At 42.8% G+C, this 24,131-nt stretch overlaps 1 protein-coding gene across 8 annotated transcripts in view; it reads right to left on the bottom strand.

Moving 5' to 3' along the window:
* Positions 1–24,131, bottom strand: part of PDZD2 (PDZ domain containing 2) — a 410,031-nt gene that overhangs the window by 144,034 nt on the left and 241,866 nt on the right. The window contains exon 1 of one of the 8 annotated variants that reach the window (XM_037798736.1): positions 23,651–24,027. The exons of 6 other annotated variants lie outside the window; for them this stretch is intronic. The gene's annotated coding sequence lies outside the window, so the exon portion shown is untranslated. Of the gene's footprint in view, positions 1–3,374; positions 3,396–23,650; positions 24,028–24,131 lie in introns of those variants that run through there. One more of the 8 variants, XM_037798738.1, reaches the window with a different exon arrangement.

The raw sequence follows: 24,131 nt of genomic DNA, 5'->3' as shown, positions 1-24,131 counted from the left end.
GAGAGGCCCAGCAGATTCCAGCTGTGTGTCTTCCCATGTGACAGAGGAAGCCCAGATGCCAGCAGCCTTTCTTCAGAGAAGGTATCATCCTACTGATGACTTAATTGGGACATTTTCATGGCCTTAGAACTGTAAATTTGTGAATAGACCCCTATTGTAAAAACCAAACCCCCATCGTAAAAACTAACCCATTTCTGGTATTTTTGCATTCTGGCAGCTTTAGCAAACCAGAACAGGCTCTCCTTCTGACTGAAAGTTTCTAACAACTCACTTTACTCAATACCAAGAGCTTTAACAAAATTTACTGGAATATCAGCAAAATCACCACTGGTTCAGGCCTCAGCACTGCCACTTGACCCTTGGACAGGACACTTAACCTTGCAGACTAATCCCTCAGATTCTTAATCTAACTCTGGGGTTGCTGGGAGGATTAAATGGGATAATGGACTAAGTGGCTGGTTTAGTGCCTGGCACATAGTAAGTGTCAATAAATGCTAGTTCCCTTTCCTTTCAGAAATTTGCTAGGTAATCATTGGTCAACCAGTTAAACCTGTCTGTGGCTATTGTTGGGGTGGAATCCCTGGAAGGTGAACTCACAGAAGGGAGTGGCCAAAGCCAATTTCATGGGAGGAATGGGGCCAAGATACCAGGAGTCCAGTCTGGGAAAAGGGGTCTCTGGAAAAATCAAGTTCACAGGGGCAGGCAGAGGGTCAAGCAATGGATGCCAAAACTAAAGATCTGAAAAGGTAGGGCAAGTATGCCTTAGTGACTGAGCCTCTGGAGACCTCTTGAGGCAAAGAGGCATTTTGAGGGTGGCGGGGACATAAGTCATTGCACAGAGAAGGGTGTGTGCGTGTGTTGGGGGAATCAGGCTAGTGCAGACAAGAAAAACAACATGGTCAGTTGCAGGCAACATTGTCTGCCAGAGAGAGAGGAGAAAGACGTCTCCAAAATGTAGGCTAATGGTGGCCTCTTCCTTGTACATCTGGCCAGATCTGACTCCCCAAGTCCCAGAACAATTGCGAGTCTTCTGGCCTGACCTGAACCCTGAGGATGGTCCCAGAGGCCCTGGAACTGTCCCAGGACTCAGGGTGGAGTCTGAAAGGCTGCCCAACCCAACCAGGCTGTGAGATCAGCTGACCCTGGAATATTCTGTAAAGTATGTAAGCTGCTAAGCTGATACAAGCAACTGCCACAAATAAATCAGATCCATGTGTGTGCCAGAGACCCTGCCCCTGACAGGATCCCCCAGAACAACCCCTTGACCCAGCAGTTGCGAGGACTGTTCCCTTACCTTTCCTCCATTTATCATCAACATTTGGATGACAACCACTCCCTTCTGGTTCAACTGCCTCCTTTAAAAGGACCTCTTTCACTTTTCTGATGCAGGTACTTCAAAAACTTGGTTGTTTTAACATTAAATGTTTCAACATATATAATACCAATTGGTAGTCAACTTCACGATGTTTTTAAAAAATGTTTACGGGGATCTCTGCAGACAAACAATTTCATCTCTAGAGGAAAATACATTCAGCCTAACAGCTCCTCTGTTTCTGTACATCCTGACATCAGATGTGCAAGCAGGTGTGGGTATGTGGGTTACAAGTGAGTTTTAGAATATTAGGAACTTGGTTACCTAGTGTTCTCAATAGGAAATAGCTGGCATTCAGCACACACTAGACTTGGAACCCTCCTATTTAGGGTAAACAGAAAACATTCAAAACCAAAATCAGAGCCATGGGCTGCCTAGAAACCTCCCTCCCTCCCACTGCCCCCCCCCACCCCCCAAATTATTTCTTGACCCACACACCAGAAGAGTGTGATATGGAAAGGGGAAGAAACAAAAGCATTTGACCAGAGGATCTTCTTGATCCTCTGGGGTTGGGATGGGAAACATGTGAGTTTTCCATTGCAGCACTGTTCCATTGTAGATGCAATATTTCTCACAGATAAAGGGGCATCTTAACTCATTCTAGCGACATGAGGCTGCAGAGCAAACCGCACCCATTTTTCACCCAGACTGGAGCTTGGTATTTCCGAGGATGGCAGCAGTCCTGTTTGGGGGCTGATTTGCCAGAGGCTTAAAGGGTCCAACCCAGGACACCGTTTTGTCAAGGACTGCATAATAGTCAACAACTGCATTTTTTGCAGGTTAAAACTTTGCATCCTGAGTTCTCTTCAGAGAATTCCTCCTGAAGAGAATTATTGCACTTTTTAAAAATTGGCTCTTACACTGAGGTTGTCAAGATGGGATTTATTTATTTCCCTTCTGAATCTGATTTCCTCAAAGGATTTTCATATTGGTTTTGCCTGTTCTCAAAAAGGCCACCTCCACATATTTTTGCTTTGAGCAAAAGATGATCATCCCTGATATGATTTAAAGGAAAGAAAAATTAAATCTTTCAAAGCAGATCTGTGGAAAATTTCAATATTGCTGTTTCTTGAAGAACGCATGAAAAGAAAGTTTCTTTAAATCATTAGGCACAAAGTTTATAAGGTCCAGTTTCATTTGAAATAGCTTAAAAATATGTGACTGTTTAAAAGAGGCCTTCTCACAAGGTACTTTCAGATGGCTGGAGTTCTAAGATTGAAGACTCTACAGATCTTGTCTAAAGCAAAACTGTATTTTAAAGGTCAAATGCCACAATTTGTTCCCTTCCTGTGTTGAGGGTGAGGGATAGAAGGAAAAAAAAGAAGAAAAAAGAAAAGAGCAGCTCAGAGGAAAAACAACTAAGAAAAGTGAGTTTACAGATTCCATTATTTACCTAAAATTGCAGTAGGATCAATTAATGAAGCCACCTAATCCAATCACAGATCTTCCCCTTGCTTCCACAGACATGGTGGCTGAACACAGAAAACGTGTGCTTTTCCCCACCTGCCTGCCCTCAGTGTTCACAGTCAACCTGCAGTTAACAAAAGTGTGAAGAACATTCTGTTGGAGGCCCAGGGAGTTCAGAAGCTTATAAAAGAGGGACTGGTCTGTTTTGGGGTTGGATGTGGCTAGGCAAGGTTTTCCTCAGGAAGTACCTGTGATCTGAGGTCCAGGAGGGGTTGGCGAGCCTGGGAGGAAGCAGGGGTGAGGGGTCTGTGTTGAGGGAAATGGGGAGGGTCCAGGAAGAGATTCAGAGCATGGTTAAGGCCCTGGGGCCAGGAAATTGACCACGAATTCTAACTCTGCTTCAAACTGAACTTGTAAAAAAAGTCTCCTCCTCTCTTTATCTTTTCCAAACCTTTTTAACTCCTGAACTTCTTTCACAGCTGTATGTAATCTTGTAAAACCCCTAAGACCTGTTTAAAACAACTGTATCATGTTTGGCATGGTTATCATTTGGGGCTGAATTGCATCTCCCAAAAAGACATGTCGAGGTACTCACCCCCAGGATCTCAGAAGGCGGCCTTAATTGGAAATAGGGTCATTGCAGCTGTAATGACGTAAATCTGAGGCCATACTGGAGGAGGGTGGATCCTTGGTCTACTATGATTGGTGTCGTTGTAAGAGAGGAGCAGAGAAACAGAGAGGAGAAGGCCAAGAGAAGACTGAGACATGGAGGGGGCAGATGATGCAGAGACTGGAGTTATGCAACCATGAGCCAAGAACGCCTGGGGTCTCCAGACGCTTGGAAGAGGCGAGGAGAGATCTTCCTCCAGAGCCCTGGGAAAAGAGCATGGTCCTGCTGACACCTGGATTTCAGACTTCAGGCCTCCAGACTGCGAGAAAATAAATTTCTGTTGTTTTAAGCCACCTGGTTTTTGGTAATTCATTATGAAAAGCCTAGGAAACTAATACGGTTATATAACAAAGTAATTTAAGTCAATATATGAAAGTGAGTATTTTAAAACGCCTTTTAACACAATCTTTTAAAGTATTGAGATGAATTTTAACTTCCCTATTTCACATGTGACATGCTCTGTTTCATTACTGTAGATTAATCCAAAAGAACAAACATGTCTTCCTTAATGAAAATCTAAATACCATACATCACTTGGTTTGGGGACTGTGCTGGTTTGTATATATTATGTCCCCCAGAAAAAGTCATATTCTTTATGCAGTCTTGTAGGGGCAGATGTATTAGTGTTGATTAGGTTGGAACCTATTGGTTCAGTATTTCCATGGAGATGTGGCCACGCCCTGGGCCTTGATTAGTTTACTAGAGACTTATATAAGCTCAGACAGAAAGATCTCACAGCGAGCAGTAGCTGAGACAGACATTTTGAAGACGGCCGTTGGCAGCTGATGCAGACATTTTGGAGAACGCCACTTTGATCTTGGAGCAAGCAGCAGCCAGCCACATGCCTTCCCAGCTAACAGAGGTTTTCCGGACACCATTGGCCATTCTCCAGTGAAGGTACCCAATTCCTGATGTGTTACCTTGGACACTTTATGGCCTTAAGACTGTAACTGTGTAGCCAAATAAACCCCCTTTTTATAAAAGTCAATCCACCTCTGGTGTTTTGCATTCTGCAGCATTAGCAAACTGGAACAGATTTTGGTACCAGAGAAGTGGGGTGCTTTTGCTGCTGAGTTTGCAGATACCAAACATGTTGGAACGGCTTTTCAAATGGATAAGGGGAAGATTCTGGAAGAATTGTGAGGAGCTTGATAGAAAAGGCCAAAACTCCTTTAAAGAGGCTGTATGTGGACATATGGACTCTAAAGATATTTCTGATGAGGACTTGAGCAGAAATGATGAATGTGTTGTTACGAACTGGAAGAAAGGCGATCCTTGTTTTAAAGTGGCAGAGAATTTGGCAAAATTGAGTCAGATGGAAGGAAGAATTTGAAAGTGACAACCTGGAATACTTTAGCTGAGGAGATCTCCAGACTACGTGTGGAGGATATACCCTGGCTTCTCCTTGCAGTTTATAGTAAAATGCGAGCAGAGAGAGATAAACTTAGAACTGAACTCTTGGGTTCAAAGAAACCAGAAGCTGATGACTTGGAAAATTATGGGCTTCCATTGGGTGGAATCCCAGAAGCTACAGCCCAACATGAGGATGTAACCAAACATGGAACCCAGCCACCATTTCAGTACAAGCCAAGAATGGAGATGGAATTAAGCAGAAAGGATTTGTGGAAAGTCCTATTGTCTGATGGCTTTGACCCCTGTGTGCTTCATGCAAAGCCAACAGAATTTTTATGAGATCTTTACAGACAGAGCCATTGCCAGTCTGGACTGGAGAAGACAGACAAGGAACAAACTGAAGGAAAAATTTCTTCAAAGACAGAGCCATGGAGGTTGAGGTCTGGAGTCAAGAGGTCTTGGGCTGGGAGAGTGGAGTGGCCCACACGCATGGAAAGGGTGAGTTTGCCCTGGAGGTCGAGGGCAGGCCTTCCGCCTCGATGTTGAGGAAATGTTCTGCAACCCCAAGCCCCAAAGAGGGTTGAGCACATTCCCAGGAAATTGGGGAGAGCCTGGCTGCCACCACACTGTTCTGAAGGGGTTGAGCATGTGCCCCGGAGATGGAAGGAAATACAGGAGCTGCCCTGATATTTGAGGAGGGTGGGGCCAAGAAGGTGGTCTCCCCAATGTGTGGATGTGTTGGAGCACTCATCCCAGCATTTGGAGAGGAAAGAGCTGCCACAAAGGCCCTTAGGAAGGGTTAGACTCCCGCTCTCTCAAGCCCCAAAGATGCAACATCGTTCTGTAAATGACTCTCAGACTTCGAAATCTAATGGAGTTTGTCCTTCAGGTTTTAGGAACTGTTTTGGTCCTGTTAATCCTGTTTTCTTTTCAGTTTTTCCTTATGGCAATGGGAATGTTTATCCTATGAATGTCCCTCCTTAGTATATTGGAAGCACATAACTTGTTCTAAGTTCACAGAACCACAACTAAAGGAAAATTATGCCTTAGGACTCACCATGCATATAATTGATTTTGATGGAATTTTGTACTTAACTACTGTTACTGAAATGATTTAAGTTCCTGTGATATTGTCGTGGGATGAATGTATTTTGTATTTGGAAAGAATATGTTTTTCTGGGGTCCAGGGGGTGGAATTTGCTGGTTTGAATGTATTATGTCCCCCAGAAAAAGCCATATTCTTTGATGCAATCTTGTGGGGCAGACATAATAGTGGGGATTAAGTTGGAACGTTTGGATTAGGTTGTTTGCATGGAGATGCGCCCCACACAACTGTAGATGATAACTGAATGGGATATTTCCATGGAGGCTTGGCCCACCCATTCAGGGTGGGCCTTGATCAGTGGAGCCATATAAATGAGCTGACTCAAAGAGAAGGGACTCAGTGCAGCTGTGAGTGACGGTTTGAAGAGGAGCAAGCCTGCCAGAGAGGAACGTCCTGGAAGAAAGCCATTTTGAAACCAGAACTTTGGAGCAGATGCCAGCCACGTGCCTTCCCAGCTAACAGAGGTTTTCTGGACACCATTGGCCATCCTTCAGTGAAGGTACCCAATTCCTGATATGTTACCTTGGACACTTTATGGCCTTAAGACTGTAACTGTGTAGCCAAATAAACCCCCTTTTTATAAAAGTCAATCCATCTCAGGTGTTTTGCGTTCCGCAGCATTAGCAAACTAGAACAGGGTGTATTGCCACACATAGTTTAATATATCTTCTCCTTTTTGGTTTCCTCCATTTACAGTCTTGCTTAGGGAGGTTTCCCCACCCCAGATAACAAAAACATTCTATTTTCTTCTAATATTTTCACAGATTCCATTTTTACGTTTAATCTCTTTATTCTACCTTTTTATGTGTGTAATTTATTAATTGTATTTTGGGTAGGATTTAACTTTATATTTTTTATAAATATATATATAGTTTTAGCTAATTACGTCAATAAAATTGACTAAACCGACTGTCATTTATCCACCAGCTTTGAAATATCTTCTATTCATACATGAAATGTCCTGACACATATAGGCCTATTTTTGATTCCCCATTCTGTTCCACTGGTTGATTTACGAATTCCTGCGTGGATTGCCACACTATTTTAATTACCATGGCTTTAAAGCCTAGTTTGCTATTTGGTAAGAACATTTTCCTCCTCATTGTCCCCACTTTTGAAAAATTTCATAGCTATTCACTAACTTTTCCCCCTTCCAAACGAATTTTAGTGCATCTGCTCAAGTTCCAAAATAATCCTTTTGGGATTTTGATAGAATGCATTTATTTTAAATAAGACGGGAAGAGAAAATATAGTATCCTTCATAGAATTTATGCCGAGTCCCTTTACTAACGGTAAGAACTGTGGTTGTAGAAACAGAATCTGCACAAGTGTTCTTTAGTTAAGGATGGAATAAGTTAAGGTTGCCCCCATTAAAAAGCAAACAACTAAATCATTTAGCTGGCCCAAATGGTCAGCTTTGAATCTTCTGAGTGAATGAATCATGCTGTAACCAGCATACCAAGAATTTTCAGTTGAGATTATGAAATCCAAGAAGGTTTTCTTTAAATGTTATTTTTACCATGTCATAAATCAAAGGTATACAGAGGTTACAAATTCAGACATTCCCATCATATAATTATTTCAAATCACCTTCTTCTATAATGTCCCTTCTCTACCCGAACCTGAATTTCAGAGCACAGTGTTTATAATACAACTATGTCTCTTGGCATAGATCTCTCAAAATTATTATCAAGGACACTTAGTGGAACGAGTTCAATTTTAAACTGAAAACAGTACTTAACAAGAGATTTTAAAACCTGTTTATGTAATAATTACAATTCAATAAAAAGTCATAATATTGAAATAGTGACAGATTTCCTGTAGAGATGCCGACCAGTATTTTCTTAAAAAACAAAACAAGACGAAGAAGGGTTTAAACTTGTTTCAAAGTATGATAAGAGATAGAAATAAAGTCTCTATTCAAAATGGACAAAATCAAGTGCTGATGCTTGCAGGCAAAGAAAATTAAAACATAAGTACTCTGCCAAATATTTGACTTTTTTCCCTGTCCTTCAGGAGCTATTATAAAGAGGACAATCCAGCATGACTGAAGTGCAGAGATCACACCCAAGAGTAACAATTTCTACGTCTAATAGACCATGCTTGGCTGAGAATAGAGAAGAGCACAAAATCCCTTTTTTATGAGATGTTACATAGACCATTAGGTGATACAACTGCATATTCAAGGAGTGAATGGAGAAACCAGCTAGGCACACTGTACAATGAACTGCTCCTTAGCAGTGAAAAAGAATGGACCATTGATATGTGTGACAACATGGAAGAATCTCAAATACATTATGGAAAAGGCAAAACAATGGGGACATAGAACAGATCAGTGGATGTTAGACGTGTGGGGTAAAGAGAGGGGTTGACCATCCAAGGGCACTGTTTGGGGTGGTGTTGATTCTTTTGAGTGTGTTGATGATTCACGTGACTGTATGCGTTTGATAGAATTAACAGAATGGTAAAACTATAAAGGTCTGCCTTTAGTTTCTTTCTTATTTTAGCATGCTGTCTCAATTTTGTACTTTAACTGTACAAAAGTTAAATCCTTTCTGGAATTGGGGAAAACTCGTTACGCTAAAGAGTGAATGTAAATTGTACCCCAATGAACTTGACTTAATAATAATAACAGTAAGAATAAGCTTGCAAACCATATCTCACCTGGCTGTCCCAAACCACTGTCCATCGATCAACAGTCAGCTTTTACGTGCATATACAGGAAGGGACCACTTAATGGAAATAAAGTATATAAACTGAGTCTTCCACCCTGGTTAGTGCTCTTTATTTTTCTAGTCACCTGGAACTACCTTCTCAGGCCTTCCACAGACTCATTGGGAGAGTCTCTCAAGCAAATTCTGAGTTAACAGTGTTTTACGCTAGGATGGTGGTGCCAGGCTCCAGATCAGAATCAGATTCCATGGGATATTTTAAACAAGTCCTGCATAATTTCAGTCCAAACCTATGAGTTTTCATGGACAATCAACCTAATTCTAACACAGAGCCAGCTACAAAGGAGGCTCTGCATCTTCAGCTGCATTAAGAGAAGTATTCTGTCTACATCAAAGGAGGTGACAGTCCTTTTCTGGATCAGATCATATGTAGAGAGTCTGATTTCCTTCAGGCATCAAAATTTTAAAATGACAATTCTGTCTAATGACGAGCAGCTGAAGAGACTGTGGGTGTTTGGAGAAGACAACGGTGGGGGGTAGGTGGTTGGGAGAGAATTAACAGTCTTATACACAAATATCTGAATGGGTACATGAGGGACAGGGTAGACAGCTTCAGGGTGGTACAGGTTATAGAATAAGTACCAGTAAGAAAGATAAAGGGTAGAAAATAATTGGCCTAATACAGGCATACCTCATTTTATTGAGCTTTGCTTTATCGTGCTCCACAGATAATGTGTTTTTTTTTACAAACTGAAGGTTTGCATGGCAACGCTGCTTTGAGCCAGTCTATGGGCACCATTTTTCCAACAGCATGCACTCACTTCATGTTGGTAAGAATTGGTAATTCACACAATATTGTAATGACTTCATTATTATTATATCTATTATAGTGATCCGTGATCTTTGATGCTACTAGTGTAATTATTTGGGATGCCACAAACTGTGCCCATATAAGATGGTGAACTTCACTGATAATTGTTGTGTGTGCCAACTGCTCCAATCACCACTGTTCCCATCTCTCTCCCTCTCCTTGGGCCTCCCTATTCCCTAAGACACAACAATAGTGACATTAGGCCAATTAATAACCCGATGATGGCCTCTAAGGGTTCAAGTGAAAGGAAAAGTCTCACACCTCTCACTTCAAATCAAAAGCTAGAAATGATTAAGCTTAGTGAAGAAGATGTCAAAAGCTAAGATACGCTGAAAGCTAGGCCTCTGCGCCAGTTAGCTAAGCTCTGAATGCAAAGGAAAAGTTCTTGAAGGAAATTAAAAGTGCTTCTCTGGGGAACACATGAATAGGAAAGTGAAACAGCCTTACTGCTGATGTGGAGAAAGTTTTAGTGGTCTGGATAAAAGATCAAACTAGCCACAACATTCCCTTAAGCCAAAACCTAATTGAGAGCAAGGACCTAACCTAACTCTTTTCAATTCTATAATGGCTAAGAGAGGTGAGGAAACTGCAAAAGAAAAGTTTGAACCTAGCAGAGGTTGGATCATGAGGTTTAAAGAAAGAAGCTGTCTCTATAACATCAAAGTGCAAAGTGAAGCAGCAAGTGCTGATGTAGAAGCTGCAGAAAGTTATCCAGAAGATCTAGCTAAGATCATTTAGCCATGTGGTTACACTAAATAACAGATGTTGATGTAGACGAAACTGCCTTCTATTGGAAGAAGATGCCATCTAGGACTTGCATAGATAGAAAGGAGAAGTCAATGGTTGGATTCAAAGCTTCAAAGACAGGCTGACTCTCTTGTCAGGGTCTAATGCAGCTGGTGACCTGAAGTTGAAGTCAGTGCTCATTTACCATTCCAAAAATCCTAGAACCCTTAAGAATTATGCTAAATCTACTCTGCCTATACTGTCTAAATGGAACAGCAAAGCCTGGATGACAGCACGTCTCTTTACAACATGGTATACTGAATATTTTAAGTGCACTTTTGAGACTTAATGTTCAGAAACAAAGATTCCTTTCAAAAGATTACTGCTTGTTGACAATGCACCTGGTCACCCAAGAACTCGGATGGAGATTACAAGATGAATGTTGTTTTCATGCCCGCTAACACAACATCCATTCTTCAGTCCATGGATCAAAGAGTCATTTCAACTTTCAAGTCTTATGGTTTAAGAAATTGGTTTCATAAGGCTATAGCTGCCATAGATAGTGATTCCTCTGATGGATCTGGGAAAAGTAAATTGAAAACCTCTGGAAAGGATTCACCATTCTAGAGCCATTAAGAACATTTGTGATTTATGGGAGGAGGTAAAAATATCAACATTAACAGGAGTTTGGAAGAAGTTGATTCCAACCGTCATGAATGACTTTGAGGGTGTTCAAGACTTCAGTGGAGGAAGTAACTCCAGATGTGGTGGAAAGATCAAGAGAACTAGAATTAGAAGTGGAGCCTGAAGATGTGACTGAATTGCCGCAATCTCATGATAAAACTTTAATGGATGAAATGTTGCTTTTTATGGTTGAACAAAGAAAATAGTTTCTTGAGATGGAATCCACTCCTGGCAAAGATGTTGTGAACATTGTTGAAATGACAACAAAGGATTTAGAATATTACTTGCTTTATTGCAATATTAGCTTTATTGCGGTGGTCTGGAACTGAATCTGCACTATCTCTGAGGTAGATCTGTAAGACAAAAGCTTTTTTAAGCACTGAATGCTGTATAATGATGGAATGGCTGCTCTCTGAGGTGGGGAGCCCACCAGGGATGCTGCAGGCAAGGTTTATGACTAGGTGGGAGGTGGGCTGAAAAGACTAACAGAAAGAAAAATGACAAATGGTAACTCAAACACAATGAGCTTGGCAGTCTATGACCCACCTGAGAAAGGATGGGGCAACTGTGAAAGCCACTGAAGGAGGAGAGGAAGGGCAAGGAAAGTGAAAGATGGGGAAACAAGGAAAGATGGTGAAGAAAGGAGGAACCAAACATCCCAAACTCATTTTGCCTGTGTGGGAGGTGAGATGAATGTTTTTTGGCTATCCAGCATCTGATCACCTTTGGATTTGGGGGGAGCCCCCATTATGTGGGTCTTGGTGGGAAGTGGGGGGAAAAGGGACAGGTGTTCTCTCCCAACTCCCAGGTACCAGTCCATGATTACATGACTGAGATTTGGCCAACTGGAGGCTCTTACCTAGTGTTCTGGATTGTGAAGAAGTGATGTGAAGACGCAGGAACAGGTAAGGTTAGTCACAGAGGTCTAGTAATAGAGGTGGTGGCATCCTAAGTAGACCGTTCCTGTGCCGTGACATTGGACATGCTCTTGACCACTTGACTCCCTTGGTTTTTGCCAAATCTCCCAGGCCCAGACCTCGACACTTTCATAGGCTCCTGTGGGCTAACCAATATTCTGCCACTAACTTTCTTTTCTGCTTAGGTTAGCCAGTATTGGTTTTCAGTCGCTTGTAACCCCCAAACCCAAACTATTAGGATTGCAGGGGAAGGGGGGTTTTAAGTATTATTTTACACTGTACTTATATGATGCATGAGGATGAAATTCTTAGAAATTTGCATGGTTCTAACATTGTTTGCACTTAGAAAGCTTAAAAAAGCATTAGCTACCCACCCCTACTTCCAATTGCTTTCAAGATTCTGAAATCCTAAATCTGGGGGGAAAGAAGCCAGGAAAACATCTTTTGCCTAAATTTTTCCAGGTATTTCTGATGCAGACTCTTAGCAATCTGCCATTTGACAAATGGGTTTCTAAGCAAAAGAAAAATCACTCAAACCATTTAACACAATCTCTCCATATTATTAAAATCTTTTCAATTTGCTTTTTTTTTTTTTTGCCTTCCAGACCAAATCTGACCAATCCAAGTGTCTACAGGATGAATCTACTCTCCTTATCAGTGCCTAATTCCTCACACCAAACCCACAGAACACTGCTTCACCTGGGTGCCTCTACTCTGTCTTTTCACTCTCTGGGAATGCAGTTCCTTTCTCTCTCTGCCTGTATGGTACCTATTTATGCATCAACGCCCAATTAAAGAATGGCCTCTCCTGTGAACTCTTCCCCAATCCCTCCAAACCAGGAATTTTCATAAAATTGTACAATCTCCAAGCTGGAAGGATCTCCTAGTAAACACATGCTGTCTGTGCTATGCCATGAAATCACATTCTCCCTTAATTAGAATTGATTTCTTATATTTTATGTCAATTTCCATTGTATTTTTATGTTGTCTTGCCAAATAATCTGTAACTTTTCTTTGAAGGACTCTATGGAGACCTAGTTGGTGCTTCACATCATTAAAATTATCATGGACTGAATTCCCGCATTCTTAAGTTGGCAGTTATTTCTTGGGGAGAAAAATAAAGCTTTCTCATTCCAGGAATCTCTTTGTTGGAATAGTTGCCTGAACTTCTTACAAATATTAAAATCTGTCTAGTTCTTAATCTAGTCTGGAACACAAAGTCAAAAACTCTGCCATTCATGAAATCACTGCCCTCCCCCCTACATGGGATCAGACACCCAGGGGAGTGAATCTCCCTGGCAACGTGGAATATGACTCCCGGGGAGGAATGTAGACCTGGCATCGTGGGACGGAGAACATCTTCTTGACCAAAAGGGGGATGTGAAAGGAAATGAAATAAGCTTCAGTGGCAGAGAGAATCCAAAAGGAGCCGAGAGGTCACTCTGGTGGGCACTCTTATGCACAATATAGACAACCCTTTTTAGGTTCTAAAGAATTGGGGTAGCTGGTGGTGGATACCTGAAACTATCAAACTACAACCCAGAACCCATGAATCTCGAAGACAATTGTATAAAAATGTAGCTTATGCGGGGTGACAATGGGATTGGGAAAGCCATAAGGACCACACTCCCCTTTGTCTAGTTTATGGATGGATGAGTAGAAAAATAGGGGAAGGAAACAAACAGACAAAGGTACCCAGTGTTCTTTTTTACTTCAATTGCTCTTTTTCACTCTAATTATTATTCTTGTTATTTTTGTGTGTGTGCTAATGAAGGTGTCAGGGATTGATTTAGGTGATGAATGTACAACTATGTAATGGTACTGTAAACAATCGAAAGTACGATTTGTTTTGTATGACTGCGTGGTATGTGAATATATCTCAATAAAATGAAGATTAAAAAAAAAAAAAACTCTGCCATTCTCAAAACGACAAATCTTGAAGCAGCAGGAGAAGCATGAAAGGTATCCCTTGCCTTTGAGCAGACAGAAAAACATCCTCTGACTTCCATGCAGCAACCTGCTCACCCAAACACTTACTGGCTCAGAGTGCAGCTGGAAGATGACCACAAAAAGGGCAGTGAGTGTGAAATGATTCGCTAAGGGACCATTGGAGAGACAGTACTCAGGAAGATCAGAAGAGATCTACTTCCACGGGAATCCTGGTTCCCTGATCCCCAAAGTAGCCTCTCACTGGATTAGAATAGAATCAAGTATTTCTTCCACCTACAGTGATTCTGTCTGGAGCTACTCAGCAGAAATATAAAGTCTTTGCAGCTACTGTATTAATAATATCAGTGACGATGAAACGACCTTAAAATTATTTTAAGGTTTTGTACTTTTTATCCCCCAAACCCTTTCACATATATTGTTTTATTTGATTTTCACAACTTTGTAAGAGAGGTAGCTCAGCTAGAAGTATCCTCATTTTACAGATGGGAAGTTGGGGTACTGAAGGATTAAGTAGCCAAATGATGAGGTGGGGTCCCTGGGCACTCTGGGGTCTCAGTCAGATGGGAGAAGCATCAGGAAGGCTGACCTCATGCATGCTTTAGTGCTAGAACAGAAGGACAATGCTTGGCTTAAGTGGCCAAACATCTGCATATGTGAGCATCTGATTACTGCCCTCTAATGCAACACCCCAGAAACGAGGCCCCCAGGGCTTAGAATAGTCGGTCCAGTCAAGGAACAGAGATACATTTTAGGTGTGGTCTTCATATATTAACTCAGCAGTTTACACACTTGTTCAGTCCTGGAGCCCCCTGATGGCAGTGGGTCAGTTCATCTGCAGAGCCTGGAACTTCAGTTTCCTCATCCACAAAATGAGGGTTCCAGATATGAGATAATGGGTTTACGGTGGCAGTTTCCAAACTTGGCTGATTCTAAGAATAACCTGAAGAAAAAACAAGACTGCTTTGTAAAATGATATGTTTCACTGCATAGAAGATTTAAGCAAAAAAGAAAACCATAAATGAGAAGGAAAGGAGAGCTTCCAATCACCCATTACCTAGTGGTGCAGGAGGGCAGTGACACAAAAATATTGTAAAAACAGGTGACCACCATTGGACAGATTCCTATACTCCTTGGAATGTTTTACAAATACAACTCTAGACCTTGTCCAAGCCTGGAGAATGGGCCCAGCAATCTGTATGTTTTAAACGCTTCTGTGACAAGCCAGGTTCACAGGAAGGCTTTTGGGAACCAGTGGCAGAGATGATCAGCAAGGACTCTTCCTGCAGAGACCGGAACAAAGCAGCATGCTTTTGTCAGGGAGAATGGGTAGAACTCTTCCACTCACAGGGTGTCACATTGTTCCCTCCAGACTGGGATCTCCACTCCTGGGGTTGCAGGAAATTGGTCCAGAGTGGGGAAATAGCAAGAATCACCCCGTAACAAAGAGGCTGTGCACCTGCAGAAGGTCCACCTGCCCCCATCCACACAAACATCTCTTCAGAGGTGATCCACAAAAACGGGGAGTGGCTGGTAAGGAGCCCCAGGAAACTCCCAGATCCACTCCAGGGGAGTAGATATGGCCTCAGGCAGGCAGGGCTTGCAACTATGGAAGGTAAAGCAGAACCACCTGGGCTAGGACATCAGGGGAAGGGAAATGAGGTGGGGAGGGAGTGATCTTAAGGAATTCCAGGAAGGAGGAGTCCAAAGACTGGAAGGATTCGAGTGTGATTATTTAGCTCTATACTTCACAAAGAGGGACAGTGAGTTTAGATCCCAGGAACATTCCTAAAGACTCATTCCATGTCAAGTCTTCATACCTGACTGCCTCTCTGCTGGAAAGATAGGGCTAAGGTGACAAAAACAAACAAGCAACAATCAAAAAAAAAAAAAAAAAAAAAAAACAGGAAAGGAAGAAACAAACAAGAAAAGATGGCAGTTAAATATTTGGTCATTGAAAGGAGCCCTCCTTTAGGAGGGATTAATGAACCAGATTTTGGATTGATAGATGCATCTCCTGGGAACCTGATTAGCGTGAGTCAATCCCCAGGCAGCTGATAACTTCTTGGTGTAAGAAACGGTTAAAGGCAACGTGGAGTAGGGAAAATGGAAACTAAACAAGACTGGCTCAAACAGCCTCCGCGGTTAAAGGGAAGGAGAGAGCCCCTGACATAAGCCCTGAGTTGGTGCTAGCTATAATAAAAGGTGGGAACTTTCAGTGGGAAATTTCAACTGGATGAGCTCTCTAGGATATGCTGTACAATTCAAAATCTAGTTAGCTAGTTAGCTCTCTTGGATAGGCTGTAACCTCTGGAGTACCCAGCCAATGGGGAAACAGGGGAGGGACATGCTATTAGGTGTAGGATATAACTATCGCCATGTTCTTTCTTTTTTGGCATAACTGCCATGTGTCTGGCTGTGTGTCCGTTCTTGCAAGATCGTGAATAAATTCTTTTCTCCTCCACAACTGGGTGAGTGTTTTTAAGGTATAATGCTTGTTTCTAACATAGGTGTCCAGACAAAATTGGATTTCTGGACCACCAATACCGAGCATCAGCTCTGGAACTCTGTGGCCACCCTGTGAAGTCCTGAGGTCACCAGCTGGCCATGTGACCTCAGTAGTTTGGCCAAGGCCAAGGGCACCCGTTAAGGGATGGCTGGTCAGGAGAGGGGCTCTGGGAGTTACTCAAGAAAGCTGCTTGGGCTATGGAGATACGACTATTTTTTTTCTTCAAACTCTGCCAAAAGACCTTTCTCTAATTTGCAAAGGTCCGTGAAAATCTTACAGAGATGTAACAACTTGCATCACCTAATTGCATATGTAATAAATCATCCTTTGGGAAAGAAGAAAGCCGAGCATCTGGTCACCACACATGCACAGAGATCAGACCACCATGCTGCCCTCTGCACACAGACCGAGTGGGGCTGGATCACTGGCTGCAGACAGACGGCGGTTCCCTCCTGCTCACGGCTCACCTGGGGTTCCCCAGGCGCATGCTCAGCCCCACCAGCTCGGGAAACGCCCCTCACGGGCTGCAGCTGCAGCATCTTCCCAGGGAACCAATTCCCAAAACAGAGTCACACGAGAAGACACGTGCACACATCTGTGCCACCGCCCTTCACCTTGGCCTCTCTTCCAGGGCCCGAGTTTTGACCCAATTAGCTTCCCAGCCTGGTAATTACACTTGGCTCCGAAGGAGGGAGCGTGTAACATTTTGAAGAAGCTGAAGTTTGTCTTTTGGAATTTTCCCACATTCCCCTCCTGGGACATTTTTTACCACAACCGTGAGGATGGGGGGTGAGGAGGGTGGGAGAACTCTTACCTACAACTAAGAACTATCAAGATTATTAGAAGTGAGTTTGGAAAACACAGGCTTTTTATCTGTGGAGTTGTAGGCTACAGCCTTGCTACTGGGAATTGTCAAAAATGCAGAATCTTGGCCCCACCCCAGACCTACCACAAAAGAATCTGTCTTTATTCTGGATCCCCAGGTGATTTGTATTTTTCTCCTGCTAAATGAAGATTTAAATAACTATCAAATGGTAGCCTTTAAGATGGGACGTTTTTGTTTATTCTTGACTATCTTTGTTCACGGTCCCTCTGGCAGTCTGGTGAAGCCAAGGGATTTCTTCTCAAGATAATATTTCTAACTGCACAAATACATAGGACCACAAAGAAAACCAATTATGTTGAGATACAATATCCAAATTTCTTTAAAAAAAACAGTATTTTAGCTTATGTGCTTTATTATCACATTAAATAAGATCAAGCAACACGTTTATTAACTGCCATGTTTTCAAAGTAGTGATAAGTATATATGATATTTACAGGTATCTGTTCCAAAAAATATGTGTAATTTCTATTGGTGACAGAGACACAGGGACTTCCTAAAACTACTGTGATGTATTGCCTACATCTGTTATTGAAGGAAATACTAAATTTGAGCAATATTTCATGACAATAATCATTTAATTTTCTTCACTTCCAAGTCTGTCTCCCCGTCTTGCTGTCTATCTCATTGTGAACTTAGTTTGTGCACAAGCTGGTTAAGTCATTTTCTTCTCTGATATCTACCACATTTGCCTTTTTGGCCCTGTCAGCTGGCTTCCACGAGAGTTCCTACCACAGAGCTAAGCCCTCAGATGTTTAACATGTACTGCTGATCAAACCGGCTAGATTTGATCTAAGTATTTCTGAAACAGATAGGCCATATGCATTTTGAAGACCATTACACAGGGTAACTAAAACAAACCCGATCGGTAGGAAGCCGCCTTCTCATCTGCATAGTTACTTCTGTACAAATGTGGATTTAATATAAATTACTGACAATGAGTTCTGAAATGTTCTCCCCTGCTCTGCCAGAAGGCCCGGGGCAGGCTGCCTGTCTCTTGGATCATAAGCACCTTTTCAGGGTAGTTTCCTTGCCAAGAATAAGCAACACTTCCCACAGCCATGTCAACTGTGGTTCTCAAAATAAGATCCATTTTCAGGAAATGCCAAAATTGATTTGCCTCTGAATTTCAAAACTGAATATCCGAGGCATCTACACTGCTCTGCAGGCCGTTTTCCCTCCCATGAACCAAAGTGCCATGAAAGCAAAACGGAACCAAACACATCAGCCTTGAGGATTTTGTCTGACACTTGGTTTGAACTCTTACAGAAGAGTTGCTTCTACAAAATTATGCATTTCTCTAACAGAAACAAATCATGTGAGTGTATTTGGGCCACATTATTCCAAAAGAGAAGAAAGACCTACCAATTGAAACAGTCTCATATAAAGACTGTTGTTCAAAATAGCCGGGTTCCAAGACCACGTGAAAGCCATGAAATAATTTCAGCTTAGAGACGTACAGCCCTTCTCCTTCCCTTGCGTGCGCGCACACACGCACATGCACACTTGCACAGGGTAAATATAATCACTCACACTTAGCTTTTCTTCACTTAAGTTTGCTCACCTGAAAAGTCTCTAAACTTGTAGCTTGAACATCCTAAAATTATCTTTTCTAGTTCTCCACTCAGCCTGGCTCAAGGGCTTATAAATTAAGATACAGTTATAACATAGATAAGAGGTTGGAAGCAGAGGAAAAGTCACAGGTTTGCGAGTCAGCCTGTAGATAGCTGAGTCTATCATAGTAAAACTGATTTCAAAAGTCAGCACCGTATCATTAACTGTCATTTGGCCTGGAAAGGTGATAATTTGTAAGGCTGGACATCTCAGCTTTGACATTGCATAGGTTTTAGAATAACCCAGAAGTTGCTTCTAGTTTGAAATCCCAATGGTAACAAGTGTAATCGATTAAGCAAACACCAGACCAGAGAAAACGACTGATGTTTCTCCTACTGAGAAGCTTGAAATAACTGAGTCCATCCACTCACTTTTCAGACAAGGTGTAATATTTTAGTTACCCTAACAAATAAACCCATTAAAAATGTCTAATTAGTGTCTCAGCCTTATGAAAACAGCAGGATTTCCACCACCCAAAAGTTTGGTCAAGCCAATGGAACCCCAATAAAATTCTCATGCACCTCGGTGATCCTAGGCACATTTCTCAGCTTCAGTGTTTTCATTCTCTTTAACATTCTTCGACTCACTTGATGGCTCAACTGAAGCCAAGCAAGTTCTAGCCTGCAGAGTGGATTGTGCAAAGGACTTAGCTTTACAAACCCAAACTGCATCCTTCACTTTTTGCTACCTTCTTCCCAGAGGCGTTTAGAGGTAGTTTTCTGTTTCCCCTCCAGGTGTTTTATTGTCACCTGCCAAAACTGCCTTGCATCTGTTATAATAAAAAATGCTTGTGATGTTTTCCAAAGCCAGCGGCCAACCCTCTTCCCCACAGGTAGCCGTATGGGAACTAAAGTCAAAGCGTTGCAAACTGAAGGTGGAATTTGGCAAGTTTGAACGCAGGCTCGTTTGAAGGCAGACCCTTCTCTTGCTCATCATTCCAGCCAGGAGGAGAAAATAAGAGGCAGATACAGGAGCAAGAGTGTCACATTGAGAGCATCACAGTGAATCCTGGGACAAAATCATGCCATTCCAGTGAAGGTCAAGTATGGTACATTTAAACCCTGCCCCACCCTCCACCCCCAACACCTCTGCCCTGGCTTGGGAGTTTCCATCTGTGCTCTGATTTGCCTGGAAATTCTAAATTGTTCATTGCAGGACCACATTTTTAGGGGAGGGAAGGGTGGGACAACTTGTATGAAGATGTAAGTTTTTGTTAAAAGGGCAAGCCCTGGGAAAATGTACTGCATAAACAGAAGTCTGTCTTGTCTATCTACCCTTTAAAGGGAATAATCTGCAGCTTGTTCTGCCCTCACAGTCTGAGGGTCTGACTGAAATAGAGGCTTTCCACAAAACTGATTCTCCAGGACTACTTTGGGTATCTCTTGGATTTGCCCTACTGTGCCATTTCCAACTTGGTTTTCCATCTTCCAATTTGGGAAGAAAAAAGGTGTCTAAATAAGAAAGGCAATGAAGATGACCCAAGCTTATCTTGTGATAAGCCTCTGTGATAACCTCCAATCCCTAACCAAAAATGAAATTTTTGAACTTACCAAAAATACAAAATATGTATTTTTCCTTTAACTTTATCAAATTTGTTCTCCCTCTGATGCTGAGTTCTGCCGCTGCATTTAAAAAAAAAAAAAGGCAATAGAAGGAGGTCAGAGGTCAGAGGCCAGCTCTCTTCAGATATTCCAGCTTTGAGCCAATGTGCAGACCTCTCTACATTCTATAAATGAGTGGCTCGTGGTCTCTATGAAGGGCTACTCGTGGCTTGTACTTCACTTTAGTCAGTGATCAGACTTTGACTGCTTAGACATTTCTACTCTCTGTGAGCCGGCTTGGTTGCCTGGTTCGGAAGTGAAAAAGGTCCCTCATGCTACCTTGAGATACTGGGGAGCTCTAGAGCTCTGACGTGGGTACCGCCAACTCACTCAGTGGAAGACGTCACTCACCCTCCAGTCATGGCCTTCTGGGAACCCAAGCTGACCCTTCACCCCAGAGCCTACCCCACTGAGTCCAGCAGCCACACAGCACCACACCCTCTTGGGCAAGCTTGAGAAATCCCCTCATGTGCTGGGGTTCCTAACTGCTCCTCGGTGGGGAGAGTCCAGGCTTCAGTCTGGTTGCTTCCAAGTGAGTTTCAGCAATTACGCAAATCAGGTTTCTGACTGTGTCTTAAATTCCAGTGCATACAGGAACAGCAGGTTGCTTAATCTCTAAATTCAGAGCCAACCCCATTTCTAAATACAAGCAAAGGTGCCTGCTCACGTGGTAGATTAAAGTACCCACCCCTCCCAGCTCTGACAACCAGACTCGTCAAGTATATCGATGCCATTTTGTTTCTAACTCCCATTGGGGCACCATTCCATTCATGTCTTCCTCCTTCCTCTCTTGTTTTCGTCTGTCAAATGGGACCCCACCCTCATTCTCCTATGGTGACGGCATCCAATTTCCAAATACAGGAGGATAGATGGTTGAAATGTCCTGGAGGAAAAATTTTATTCCAGCAGTTTAATCTTCCTTCTTAAAACAACAATCTTCTTGTGAGAAACTTTCTTGTGTTCCTACAATGGACAAAACGCTACTTACAGAAGTCAGCTCCATATCTAGGCCTTTTGACTTGACACAAGTTAAACATGAGCAAGGTCACTAGATTTTCCTCTTCCCTTATTGGAAATAACATTAACAATGAAATATTGTGCTGAATTGAGGAGAATGGCATGCTCAAGGGTAAGGTGGCGGGCTTACTGGAAGCTTTCTTGGACAGCAAAGAAACACTGTTCTAAATGTGAGAAAACTTGACATTCACTGAACTCGCTTATTTTTTATTTCAGAAAACATCTTTTTTCAAAGTGGGCAAACCAAACACTCACATTGTGGAAGCCCGGCCAGCATTCAGTCCACAAAAGGAGAAAGAAAAGGACGTGGATCATTTTTGGGTAAATTAGTCAAGTTTTGGTCTCTGCCGAGTTCTTTCGGCAAGGAACACAGTCAACCCGTGGCCTGTCTCATAGACATTTTCACCAGCAAGTTCATACAGGAGAGGAAAAGGTGAAAATCCATGTACTCTGACAGTTCCTTCCCATTATTTGGACTCTGCAGAAAATCTTAAATCTTTCTTCCTTACTCAGTGTTTTGAGAGGTAAGAGTGACACTCAAAACAGACTGAGAAACCAAACTCGATTTCCAAAACAACGGCCCATTCAAACCGCTGAGGACTTGGCGGCAGCAGCAGCCCACTGACCACGCTGCACATGGATGGTATTAAAAATCAAGAGGTCGGCAAGCATATTCTCTAAAGGGTCAAAGAGGAAATATTTTAGGATTATGGGTGACAGGCATCTCTGTCCTATATTCTTCTTGGATTGTTTGTTTTTAAAACCTTTTAACTATATAAAAGCATTCCTATCTCCCAGGCAGGGGCAGGGAAGATTTGGCCCACAGGTCATAGTTTGCTGACCACTGACAGCTTCCAGAATGGATCTTGAAAAGGAGCCCACCCCCCCAGCTCGGCTGGTTCGCTGCAAACAGCACCTGGGTCAGACCACAATGAAGGATGGGGGACAAGGGGAACCTCACCAGCAAGAAGGCTTCTAAGATGACAGGAGGCGCTGTTCCCCCTCCCCATACAACCCATACAACAAGTCTATGGAATGCTGAGAAATTGCAGACAGACAGGCATACACACACACACACACACACACACAAACACACACACACAGGATCGATCATGTGTGGGCTTGCCCCGACTAAGCACAGGCATCCCCCAGCCCTTCCCAGCAAGCAAAGCCATAAAACTTGGGCACCACAGCCCTGAGGACGGCAGCCAGCCCTGAGCAGTAATCGAAGCAGGTCCCACATCTGCCTTCTCAGACACAGCTCCGTTGGCGCACACGGCCTTCCCACAAGCTCCAGTGGAAGAGCATGAGGTCTCCGGCTGGTGTATCTCTACTGAAACAAAGTTCTAGCACACTCTCACACTGACCACACACTCCATCTCCAGCCCGCCCCACGTCAGCTCAGTTGCACAGCACGCTGACCACTTTTCTAGGGAAAAAACCCCCGTCAGATTATCCAAGCACCTATCGGAAGCAAGGCCTGGAAGCCAGGCTTGAGATGGTCTTTATTCTGTTCTGTTTCTCTCCTATCACAAGCTTCAGCCTTGACAGTGAAAAGATGCCCTGAAAGCTACCAGCACAGAAACTGCAAATCGGTCTTTAAATTACCCTCGCATGCGGCTGCTACCCACAGCCCTTCCCATTTATTTTTGACTTCGGAATGCAAAGATGTCACTGTGACAATTTTCTAACCCTCCCTCACTCCCCTGACAAAAATTCAGGATCTGCACTTTACTTTCATGCAATTCCCCGACTTAGAAGCAGAGCTGGGGCTTAATGGAGAAAGCATTAGCACATGCAGGCTTCACTCCGGATCTCTGTCGGTTTCTGGACATTTCACAGCTGTTACACACCCACCTTCTTTCTTACCAAAGCCAGAAAAAATCAGCAAGCACCTCTCTGGCTCCGAATATGAAAATCTAGCAATGGTCAAGCCTAAAAGACAGTTTCTGGCTGACTGCCTTCAAAGTATTTGTCCTAAAATGTAGCGTCTCCAGTCCATTTATCACCTGCCAATTTTAAAACCAGTTTCACTTTAAATGCTCCATGAGTTTGTACAGCTTTTTTTTTTTTAAAGCAACCCCAGAATAAAACTGTCATACAACCATTAAATTAGTAACTGAGAAAAACTCTTCATTGGGCAGATATTAGCACAATTCAGCCTAAGTCTGCTGCTTATGTCAATATTATCCGACCACTCTTCATGATTTTTTTTTTTTTTTAAGTAAACCTTTAGAAGACATATAAGTCATATTCGGGGAGAAAATAGAATTCTTTTCATTTCTCAGGTCTCCCCTCCTACCTGTTTCATGAGCTGATCAGGTGAGCGTTCTCTGCTGTGCATCAGCAGCCCCGTGGGTGGGACAGACTCCAAAGTTTGCTGGGCTTCATTTCTCCCTCTCCAACCAATTCTTAAAAGCCCTGGGTTATCAACTATCAACAAAAGCGTGGGCCATGCCAGGGCCTGCTCCGACTTCCTGCCAGCTCCCCATGTTCAGCTGAGCTTAGGAGCAGATTCCCTCTCTCTCTCTCCCTCCTCCCGGCTTCACCTCCTGAGCTCCAGGGCCCCACCCACAGCACTCAGATCATTTTTCATCTGTGAGTGCATCCAGCTACACTGTGTTTGTAAGAGAATTAGCCAACCCTTGTGCTGCCAGCTTGCTGGAGCCATGCTGCTAAAAACGGCTTTAATTTACCAGGAGTACAGGGGAAAATGATATCCTGGCAGAAGTCATCCAACGCTTCCTCCTGCAGGTTATCTGCGGATGAGCTCTTCCATCTGC

Source organism: Choloepus didactylus, chromosome 11, assembly GCF_015220235.1.
Source record: "Choloepus didactylus isolate mChoDid1 chromosome 11, mChoDid1.pri, whole genome shotgun sequence".
NCBI lineage: Eukaryota > Metazoa > Chordata > Mammalia > Pilosa > Megalonychidae > Choloepus > Choloepus didactylus.
The sequence above is the reverse complement of the archived record's forward strand: the minus strand, read 5'-3'. Positions and strand labels throughout refer to the sequence as shown.